The sequence below is a fragment of the Lissotriton vulgaris genome, chromosome 3_1 (genome assembly GCF_964263255.1).
Source record: "Lissotriton vulgaris chromosome 3_1, aLisVul1.2, whole genome shotgun sequence".
NCBI classification, from domain to species: domain Eukaryota; kingdom Metazoa; phylum Chordata; class Amphibia; order Caudata; family Salamandridae; genus Lissotriton; species Lissotriton vulgaris.
Window position 1 is genome coordinate 935,505,397 of NC_141689.1, and position 12,375 is coordinate 935,517,771.

Below are 12,375 nucleotides of genomic sequence, written 5' to 3' on the forward strand. Positions count from 1 at the left end.
ACTCAGCGCCCTCCAGAAGAAACCCACAGCAGACCCCACTGAACTTAAGAACTACCGCCCCATCTCGCTCCTCCCATTCCCTGCCAAAGTAATTGAAAAAGCCGTCAACAGTCAGCTCGCCGCCTTCCTCGAATCCAACAAATCCCTCGACCCTTCACAGTCCGGCTTCCGAGCCAAACACAGCACCGAGCCCGCCCTCATCGCAGCAACAGACGACATTCGAACACTACTGGACAACGGAGAAACAGCTGCCTCATCCTACTCGACCTCTCCGCAGCCTTCGACACAGTGTGCCATAGCACCCTTATGCAACGCCTCAGCAACATCGGAAAACAAGGAAAAGCATTGGACTGGATCATCTCGTTCCTCGCCGTAAGAACCCAGAGAGTCCGCCTCCCCCCTTTTAGATCAGAGGCCACCGAAGTCATCTGCGGCGTACCACAAGGATCATCACTCAGCCCCACCCTCTTCAAAGTATACATGAGTCCCCTCACATCCATCGCGTGCCAACACAACCTAAACATCATCTCCTACGCAGACGACACCCAGCTGATCCTCTCCCTCACCAAAGACCCAAACACCACCAAAACCAACCTACACGAAGGGATGAAAGAAGTAGCCGAATGGATGAAGAACAGCCGTTTAAAACTGAACTCTGACAAAACAGAAGTCCTCATCTTAGGATCATCCCCCTCCGCCTGGGACGAATTTTGATGGCCACCGGCCTTGGGAAACGCACCCACACCCACGGACCATGCACGTAACCTAGGCTTCATCCTGGACTCCTCCCTCTCGATGACCAGACAAGTCAACGCCGTCTCATCATCATGCTTCAACATCCTAGGTATGCTCAAAAAAATCTTCTGTTGGATCCCCACCAAAACTAGAAAGACTGTCACCCATGCACTGGTCACAAGCCGACTGGATTACGGAAACACCCTTTACGCCGGAACCACAGCCAAACTACAGAAAAAACTCCAACGCATCCAAAATGCCTCAGCCAGACTCATACTAGACATCCCTCGCCAAGCTCACTTTTCCGGTCACCTGAAAGACCTCCACTGGCTCCCCGTCAACAAGAGAATAATGTTCCGTCTCCTCACCCACGCACACAAAGCCCTCTACGACCTAGGACCCGAATGCCTCAACACGCGCTTGTCCTTCTACACCCCCACCCTCCAACTACGATCGTCCAATCAAGCCCTCGCCGCAATTCCACGCATCCATAGATCCACCATGGGAGGAAGATCCTTCTCCTACTTAGCGGCCAAAACCTGGAACTCTCTCCCCACCCATCTCCGCCTTACACAGAACCACCTCTCCTTCAGAAAACAACTAAAAACTTGGATATTCAATAAGTAAGGTACCCCCCCCCCCCCCCTCAAGGGCCTTGAGACCCTCAGGGTGAGTAGTGCGCTATACAAATGCTAAACTTGAACTTGAACTATTTTCCTGACTTATGCATCCCCAGCATACTCATGACTTATGTTCCCCCAATAGCCCGCAAGACTGATGCTTCCCCAGCATCCCTCATAACTGATGTTTCTCTGGCTCCCTCATGACTGATGTTCCCCCAGCATCTCTCAGAACTTCTGTTCACCCAGCTCCCCCATGACTGATGCTTCCCCAGCATCCCTCGTAACTAATGTTCCCCCAGCGCCCTCATGACTAATGCTTCCCCAGCACCTGCAATTTCCATTAAGCTTGTAGCACTGCAAGTGCTCCCCATATCCTGTGAACCAATGAATTAACTACTCTTGTTATTCCAAGGGCCTTGGCATGGTTTTCCATTAAATACCTGCACGCTTCCCCCAGAATCCCCAAAGGCAATGGCAAGACTTGCTCTCACTGTTACTGAGGGCTTGATGTTGTTTTCCACTATGCACATTTGACCCCAACATGCACCGTCTGTGTAGTGGGCCTAGCGTGCAGGACTCATGTTGCTTTATCGCATGGCGGTTTATAGTATACTATAATATCATGACTAATGTTTCCCTAGCATCCTTGTGACCAATGTTCCCCTAGCACCCTCACGACAGTGCTTCCCCAGCACCTGCAATTCCATTGCACTTGAATCCCTGGAACATGAAAATGAAACATGAAACAAATGAGCCAATGGCAAAACTTGCTCCTGCTATTAGTGGGGCCTTGGTGTTGTTTTCCACAATGCAGGTTCAACCCCCTCAAGCACCCTCTGTGTAGTGGACCTAGTGTGAAGGGCTCATGTTGCTTTTCCACTATGGCACTTTAAGGCATGCTAAGATATCATGACTGATTTTTCCTTAACATCCTCATAACCGATGGTACCCCAGCACCTTCATAACTGATGCACCCATCATTCCATTGCGCTTGAATCCCTGAAAGCTTCTTCCAGAATCCTGTGAGTCAATAGCAAACCTTGCTCCCGCCCTTAATGGGGTCTTGGTGTTGTTTCCTATTATGCATATTCAAGCAAAAATTGTACATTTGTTTCCTTTTATTTGGTTCCAATGAATAAGTTGCACCTGCCCATACTGTGAGGTCATGGAGAGTGCACTAATAAGTGTTCTCCCCAAGGTTTGAGAACCTTCCATATGGCCATGTGCCAAATACCAAGGCTACATAGTGTTGAATTCTACTGAGGCCTCTTTTATCCACTACCAGACACACTGCTTCCATTTTTCGTACTCTTGCTGGTCCCTTATTTCTCTCTTTGTGCTAGTTTTTCCGTCTTGTCTTCCTCCTTCTTTCACATTTCTGTGTTTTTCTCACTCTTGGTTGCAGTCAATGTCTAATATGGAAAAATTAGTGACGGTTCCCAAAAATGTCTGTCAGTGGGCCCCACCCGCAACCACTGGTTCACATTAAGGGGTTGGCTTGCAGTACTATTATGTGGAGGTGTGTGGTGTTTGATTTACTCCAAGACTGTTTTGAGCCTGCTTTGTCAACAGCACTACTAGAGAAGAAATAGGTGTACCTCTGATGAATAGCAGTAACTGTAGTCTTACTCTTTTGTGGGTGTGTTTTAGTATCTGCATGTCCCTGACTAAGCCCTTCCTTGTTTGTCCATAACTAAAGATATTTAGCAGCATATTTCCACTCCTCCTCATCACCCTACATTTACTCGTGGATATAGCTCCACAGATAAGAAATAGGGCATATGTAGGCTAAGAATTCCAGCATGAGGTTTGAGAATAGCATTTTTGAGAAAGTAAATTAGCATTACTGGCTTTGTGTACTTAAAAATACTTAAAAATACTTTTATGAATCATCACAGTATATTCAACTTCTTAAAAACATTATGATGTCCAACAGCGTACAACATCAAGTCCATGAGCACCACACTCTCAATGCACATTTGAGCAACACACCACTCGGGTGGCCGGACAATGTTTCGGCATTTTGAGAAACATGCGGAAAACATTTGACTTACTACCCACAACAGCCAGAAAGACCATAGTCCATGCTCTTGTCACTTCGAGACAGGACTATGGGAACGTTCTGTATTTAGGAGCCAACAATAGATGTATCACTAGGCTTCAGCGGATACAGAATATGGCGGCTCGCATGATCTTGAAACTGCCAAGAAGAGCATCATCTAAGAAAGCCCTGGAATCCCTCCACTGGCTTCTGATCAAAGACCTTACCAAAGACCTCTATAAGACCTTACTGCTCAGCCATCGTATCATGCAGGGAAAGGGGCCATCCTACCTGTTGGATCTACTGAACCCCTACATCCCGGGCCGCGATCTGAGATCTTCCGGGAAAGGGCTGGTGAAGGTTCCTGGATTCAGAAGAGCTCGAATGGGCGGATGCTCTTTCCGAATACAAGCTGCCCAACACTGGAATAATCTTCCAAATAAAATGAGATTAGAGACGTCGGAAAGTATCTTTCAGAAACAACTCAAAACCTACCTGCTTCCTCTGGCTAGAGAATGAAGATGTTAGTAGGAGAGCGCTAGGTGGGGATGATTCGCCTGTTGGTTAGGGCCTGCCACACTCAGCGCGGGGACACACTGCTACCAGTGTAACCATGCGCTTTATAAAGTTTATTATTATTATTATTTCACAAATTCACATTTTTCTTTAATCATGTTTATACACTTAACAAGGGAAATTTGAGCATACTAAAAAAGCGTTTTAGCACCTCATTGGATTAATCTTTGCATTTAATATCTCCATTGTGCGTTACACATTTTTAAACTAAAAAACTCTGGGAATTAAAGCCTCAGACCGATTTTTGCATTAGCTCAATTACATATCTGTGCTTGTTGTGTGTTATTTGCCCCTGCTTATACACATCCATAACGCAGACAATAACGGACTTGTATAGCATCATACACTTCATGGCAGACTATACCGAAGACCTGTATAATTTCACACTCTGTCAATCTAGCTCCTGTGATCTGTGTGTCAATCTTGATTTTTTTTGCTGTTCTTACTATAAATGACAAGCGCTCAGCACTTCAGGGGTTCAGCTGAGATATATTCCAGGCAGGCGAACATAATGCCCGTACTTATAATTTAAAGAATGAATGGAAAGGGGCGACCACTCGGTCCCCCCGAACGTATGGTGGAGTACCCCGATCCCCCCGGGAAGCCATTTTGGGCGGGAGGCGCGTCTCGGCTGGTATGCCTGAAGCGGCGTAGCCGGGGCGCGCTTTTTCCCGCCCAAGAGTGGGTTGTCCTAGACACTGAAGCCGTCAGCAACGCCCCTGGAGGCGGGAGGAGGCGGGTTGACGCCCGCCCAGAGAAGTATAAAAGGAGCAACAATCCAAGGAAGCATCCTCTTGTTCCTGTGCTCTGAAGCTGCACCTCCTCGCTGCACATGAGCTCGAGACGGAACGAAGAGCCAATTTTGAAATTTGTAATTACTCTCTTTTCTCTTCTAGCACTGCAGATCGCGTCCAGGATCTTTCACCTACGTGGGGGGAAAATGCCGGGCAAGAGAGTCGCAAAGAAGGTCAGCACCGACCAAATGCTCCGGATGTTGGTGAAGGACATGGCAGAGATGAAGAGAAAAATGGCGGCCAGGGACGGTGCGGGAAGGCCGAAAAGATCCAACCCGGCGGAGGTCCCGGCCGGAAGAAGGAAGAGGGCCAGGAATGGGGCAAATGAGGACGAGGTCCCAGTTCCGGAGGCTCCCCCGGCGAGCCCTCCTAGAGCGGTGGAGATTCCCGCGCCGGCTCCCGCCGAGGGCCAGCGGATCCCCGTGGTGGTTACCCCAGTGAACGATGGGGACATGCCCCCGGAGCTGGCCGCCCAGATGGCGGCATGGTTGGGTAATAGCAGCGGGGGTTCCGTGGCTCCGGGGGACACGGCCGAAGAGGCCAAGCAATTAATGAGGCAGTTGCGGCAGTCACGGGAGGCCGCGAAACCACCTTGTCCGTTTGTTTCCCCGCAGGCTCCAGTAGATCAACCCGCAGCTGGCACAAGTTCGGCAGCAACGGCGGTTACAGCTTCTAGCTCAGGTAAGCAGCTAATGCCGATTGCGGGGAAGGGGTCTGTACCCTCGAGAAGGGAGAAATTGGCTCAGCATATCCCGATGGAAATCAAAGAACGGATATGGGCTGAGAAATATGTAAACATGTTTTCCTTGCTAACTGATCATTACGAGATTGAGCATGTGAAAGTCCAGAAAGAGCTTATGCATCCGAGTGTTTGGCGCGCAAAAATGGCCGCTTTTAGAGTCGATGAGACGATAGGTAATTGGGGCAGAGCATTTGGCATATTCACTTCAATTATGGGGGAACGGAGACCTGAACTGTTGGCCGAGTTACCTGTGTACCAGACACGTATTATGGAATTTTCTCAGACATATGCGGGCAATGAGTGGTTTTGCTATGATAATATTTTTCGCAAGGCCAAAGAGTTCGACACGTGCCTGACGTGGGATTGTTACGACTCCATTTCTTGGCAAAAAATGGAGAACTCAGGCATGTTAAAGGCGCCATTGTTGGGGGGGGGGCGGGGGTGAGTTTTCCCGCCATTCATCTGGGGCGCCCTTTCGGGCGGGGGCAAGTAATGAGCATCACCCAAGGTCGAATGGCAATACAGGTAAGAAAGGGGTATGCTGGAACTTTAACAGGGGAAAGTGTACGAGGCCCCAGGGGTCATGCAAGTTTAGGCACGACTGTGGGGGGTTTGGACAGTCCTCGCATCCCGAGACCATGTGCAGAGCCAAAACGGGTGATAACGGAAGTAGGGGAAGCGCCAAACAGGTCTGACATAGTCCGAGGGGCGCCTTTACCTACACCAGTTGATACCATGGCAATGATTCCTTGGCTCAGTGAATACCCGGATCATGACTCCGCTAGGGTGTTGCGAGACGGTTTTTCCTATGGTTTCCGCATCCCGGTGGGGAATTTTCAGGGTAAAGCGCAGTGTAGGAACCAACTATCGGTCCTGCATAATACGGCGGTGGTGCAAGCAAAGATTGGGAAAGAGGTGGCCCGGGGTCGGGTTGCGGGACCATTCGACATGCCACCAGTTCCTAATTTTGTTTGTTCACCCTTGGGAGTGGTCCCCAAGAAGGACCCGGGTGAGTTTAGACTGATACATAATTTGTCAGCTCCGAGAGGTCTGTCAGTTAATGATGCGATAGAACCGGAGGTTTGTTCGGTGCGGTACGCATCCTTCGATGATGCAGTCGCCATGTTGAATCGCCTGGGGCCCGGAGCGCTGATGGCCAAATCGGACATCGAGTCAGCGTTCCGGTTGCTCCCGGTACACCCAGACGATCAGCGTCTCCTGGGCTTTATGTTTCAGGGGCGCTATTACATGGATAAATGTATGCCAATGGGCTGTTCCATATCTTGTGCTTATTTTGAGAAATTCAGTTGTTTCCTGCAATGGGCATTCACAAGAATGACGGGGTTTCAGCATGTTATGCATTATCTTGACGATTTTCTGTTCCTGGGGGCTGCCGGGGATACAGAATGTGCACAGGCTTTAAAAGAATTTTGTGATCTGATGAGGCAGTTTGGTGTGCCAATGGCGCCATGTAAGACTGTGGGGCCTTCAACTTCGCTCGAGTTTCTTGGAATAGAGCTCGATTCCGAAGAAGGTTGCTTCCGGTTGCCAGAAGAAAAGGTGCGGAAATTCAGGGCCTCGCTTGAGGCATGCATTAGGGAAACTAAGGTGAACTTGCATCAATTGCAGCAGACTGTGGGTCAGTTGAATTTTGCCCTTAGGATAATGCCAATGGCCCGCCCTTTTTCCCGCTCGATTGCACAAGCCATGGTCGGTCTTAAAGAGGGGCACCACCGCACGAGGCTCTCGGCAGAGATTCGCCAGGACATGCGCATTTGGTTGGCATTCCTGACGGATTTCAATGGTCGGGTTGTTTGGACCAAGCCGGCGGTGTCCTCCGAGGAGTTGGGGCTGTGGACAGATTCGGCGGGCAGTATAGGCTTTGGCGCCATATTTGGCAATCACTGGACGGCTCAAAGGTGGCCGCCATGGTGGCACAAGTGTGGGCTTACAAGTAACATTGCTTTTCTCGAACTGTTCCCTATTCTGGTGGCTTTGAAAACATGGCCTGAGGGGTTTAGGGATCACTCTGTGGTGTTCTGGTCTGATAACATGACCGTGGTTGAGTGTATCAATAGTCAGGCAGCACGATGTAAATGGATTCTGAGGTTGCTCAAAGAAATTGTTTTACTATGTATGCAATTGAACGTGCTCTTTAGAGCGAGGCATGTGCCAGGGGTGCTGAATCAGGCTGCTGATGCGCTTTCTCGTTTCCGTATGCAGGCCTTCTGGGGTTTTCTGCCCACAGCGGACCCGCTGGCGGCACCATTTCCCGAAGCTCTCTGGTCTCTCGGTGCCCCGAACTACAAAACCTCGTGGGAGAGAGTTTAGCACCCAGGACAAGGAAGGCATATGAAGGGGCGTTCCGTTCCTATTGGTCCTTTTTGGGTTCTGCTAGGAGGGAGCTTTGGGGCCAGGAGGAATTTGTCATAGAGTTTTTACTGTCATTACACAGGGCAGGCAAATCGGTGGCTACGGCCCAGAGGCATCGGGCCGCCATTTCCTTCATGGCGCGGGCCCATGGTATCCAGGATCCTACAGCGTCTTTCGTAGTACAGAAAGCGCTGCGTGGGTGGCAACGCCTTGAGGGTCGCAGAGTAGATGAAAGGCACCCGATAGGTCTGGATAGGTTGGCCCTGTTACTGTCCGTACTCCCTGCAACATGTTCATCCCAGTCGGAAACAGTGTTATTCCGGGCCGCTTTTGCATTAGCATTCCATGGGGCTATGCGGGTAAGCGAACTGGTGGCAAGAAACAAGCAGGATACGGGGGGTGGTTTGTGCCGAGAGCACATTCAAGTAAAAGGGGAGACGATGATTGTCTCGTTTGTCAGGTCCAAGACCGATCAGGGGGCGATCGGGGACAGTGTAGTAGTCCAGCGGATTCCCGGATCTCCTATGTGCCCGGTGGCATGCGTTGAGGAGTATTTGGCGCAGAGGGCGGCATCATGGGGGGGGACATTGCTGAGGCACGGAGATGCCACCCCACTGACAAGGTTTCAGTTCCAGCGGGTGTTTGCAATGGCAATTTCGGCCGCGGGCTTGAACCCGGGCGAGTTTGGGACTCATGCCTTCCGGATAGGGGCTGCTACAGAGGCTACAGCCAGGAGTCTGAGTGTGGAAAAAGTAAAACAGTTGGGGCGTTGGTCCTCGAATTGTTACAAAAGGTATGTGCGGTTGCACATGTTGTGAAGCTGATATCATGTACTCACGCTTCTTGTCTTTGTTTGGTTACAGTTTCGCAAACCTACGAGGCGGGGCGGACTGTGCAGTCGACCCGGCACCTGGGAACCAGCGGTCAGAGATCACCGGCTGAGGAAAGAGTGGTGTGGGTCGTGGGCCACTCATATGTGAGGCGTGCCGCGGACGTATTCAAAGCAGGTGACATGATTCACACAGCTGGGGAATACGGGTACAGGGTGACCTTCTACGGAAGGGGCGGGCTCTGTATTGACCAGTTTCAACATTTTCTCGAGGGTTTGTTAGGGCGGACAAGGTCACCGCCATCTATACTCATAGTACATCTTGGGGGCAATGATTTGGTGACCACTGGTAGACGACTACTTCTCGAGGCGATACTATCCACAGTAAGTTGGTTGGCGAGAAGAGTTCCAGGGTGCACGATTGCATGGTCCCATATGATTCCACGGAAAGTGTGGCGGGGGGCTAATTCAGTGTCTGCATTAAATCATTCTGTGAAAAAGGTGAATAACAAGCTGGGTAGACTGTTCCGTACCAGTATATTGCATTCGATTCCTCATGGTTGTATCAGGGGGGACAATATGTATCTAGAAGATGGGGTCCATTTGTCCCAGGTGGGGAATTCCTTACTCATAGGAGACCTCGTAGCCTGGTTAAGGAGTTTACAGCATGACCTTTAGGTAGGAGTTTTGTGGGGGGTCCGGATAGCCGGTCAACTATCCGGCCTGTGGCGGTAAGGTCATGATCGGTGAGCAGTCATTGGAAGATCCCTAGGGGGGGGCGTCACCCATTACGGATGGGAGCGCCCGGGGGGAGGTGGCCATTGGCCCCTCAACGGGGAGGCGGTCCCTTCTAAAGGACGGGACGCCTAAAGGAAAGGGAAGGCGGTCAAGGCCCCTCCCTGGATAGGAGGGGCTACGGGCCCCTCCTGGGAATTTCCCGGGGCCAGGACATCTGCGACGGCAGATGTGGTAAGTTGTGTGGGGTGGGGAGGGGGGTCTACGCTACCTTCTAGACACCTCACACGAGTCCTCGGACGACCACGTAGATGGCGTCGAGTTAACAGGGGCCCCCGTCAAGACAAGGGAAATTGGTATGGCACATGAGGTGCAGTCCTCTGTGCGGCCGCCCCTCACAAGTGAGGGGGGAGTTCTGGTTTAGGGATCTGACACCGGTTACGACCTTGCCGTTGGCCCTTAACGTTAGGATGTACAATTTCAATTTGAAATGCATTTTGTAAGGATGTTAGTATCGGCTAGGAGAACCTTTGTATTAGATATGTGTTAAGGTTAGCCAAACATCGTAATGTGGATATGAAATTGTACATGATATGAAACTGTTATTTTAATGTTTTGATTTTGTTTCATATTTTAATAAATACGGCCGGGTGGGTAACTCCCTCCCGCCTTCCAAAAGCTCAGAACTGTTTCCGGTTTCCCAATTCTTGGGGATTGTGTTGAGAGGGGGTGGCGGGTATCTCAGCCATATGGAAAGGAGCGACCACTCGGTCCCCCCGAACGTATGGTGGAGTACCCCGATCCCCCCGGGAAGCCATTTTGGGCGGGAGGCGCGTCTCGGCTGGTATGCCCCGAAGCGGCGTAGCCGGGGCGCGCTTTTTCCCGCCCAAGAGTGGGTTGTCCTAGACACTGAAGCCGTCAGCCCCGCCCCTGGAGGCGGGAGGAGGCGGGTTGACGCCCGCCCAGAGAAGAATAAAAGGAGCAACAATCCAAGGAAGCATCCTCTTGTTCCTGTGCTCTGAAGCTGCACCTCCTCGCTGCACGTGAGCTCGAGACGGAACGAAGAGTCAATTTTGAACCCACCCACCATCCCCAGAAGACAGCGAGTTGTTGTGGTATAAAGTCATTTTACGTAGTTGTTGTTTTCTTGCAGGTTGTTTCTGAATAAAGTTTGTGATTCGGTTGCAATAAAGTGGATAATTCTTTGCAGTATGCTTTATTAAAGACTTGCATCAGAGTGATTAGTAATGTTTAGAGGGTTGATACTTGATCTGTTTAAAGTAGGAATGTCCTTTTCTCTTTAGTAATTAATCTTGTCGTATTTATTGTTTGGTCGGGCGGTAAGGTCATGATCGGTGAGCAGTCATTGGAAGATCCCTAGGGGGGGCGTCACCCATTACGGATGGGAGCGCCCGGGGGGAGGTGGCCATTGGCCCCTCAACGGGGAGGCGGTCCCTTCTAAAGGACGGGACGCCTAAAGGAAAGGGAAGGCGGTCAAGGCCCCTCCCTGGATAGGAGGGGCTACGGGCCCCTCCTGGGAATTTCCCGGGGCCAGGACATCTGCGACGGCAGATGTGGTAAGTTGTGTGGGGTGGGGAGGGGGGTCTACGCTACCTTCTAGACACCTCACACGAGTCCTCGGACGACCACGTAGATGGCGTCGAGTTAACAGGGGCCCCCGTCAAGACAAGGGAAATTGGTATGGCACATGAGGTGCAGTCCTCTGTGCGGCCGCCCCTCACAAGTGAGGGGGGAGTTCTGGTTTAGGGATCTGACACCGGTTACGACCTTGCCGTTGGCCCTTAACGTTAGGATGTACAATTTCAATTTGAAATGCATTTTGTAAGGATGTTAGTATCGGCTAGGAGAACCTTTGTATTAGATATGTGTTAAGGTTAGCCAAACATCGTAATGTGGATATGAAATTGTACATGATATGAAACTGTTATTTTAATGTTTTGATTTTGTTTCATATTTTAATAAATACGGCCGGGAGGGTAACTCCCTCCCGCCTTCCAAAAGCTCAGAACTGTTTCCGGTTTCCCAATTCTTGGGGATTGTGTTGAGAGGGGGTGGCGGGTATCTCAGCCATATTAAAAGATGTATGAAGTGTCTTGAGAGGAGAAATGTGTTTCTACGTTTTAGTGTTGGAGCATTAAAGGGTGTTAAGTCATGGAGAGAGATGTGCAAATTAATGGCAATGAACTTCACACTTTAGAGATTTCCATGTTTGTTTTCAAACTATGCTACAAATCGTAGGCCGATTTGACATCTACATTGAATCTGAAACGATAAATAGGAGTTTTGTAAAAATGTCTGCGCTCGTGATCCTGAAGACGATTTTGCCCAGCATTCAGTAATATTTATACAGTTGCTTTCTGATTTTCTTTATCATTTAACCATTTAATTGTCACAGTGTTTGTGATCATTGCAGCTTCAAGATGTGGTGAGTTTTACATTTTTTGACACATTTGTTGAATATGTTCTTACCTTCCTCAACTACCACAACTGTAAATCCTGTTAAATTAACCGAGAAACTCTTCCCCAGAATGTCTGGACTCCAGCAATATCAATATATGGTTTTCCTATAGAACGTAGTCAGCATAATCAACAATGCAATATTATTGCAGATCACTAAAAATGGTCAGAATCACTGTTTGTGGGTACTGTTAATTTGTTGGCATTTATTACACACCTCTCTCCCTGCGTTGAAGGCATTGTGAGAGAAAAGAGATTTGCAATTGTGACCCTGCATAGCCTGAAAAAAATATAAGTTTCTGGTTCCATGATGTGAAAAAGATTCACATTTCTGTGTTGCATCAAGAATCCAGATGCTGTTTGGATTTTTCGATAACACTGAGGCAGCCTGGATGTTAACATCAGGCCACTTTGTTTGGGAGTTTACTAGTGCCCAGAAGTGATTGGGC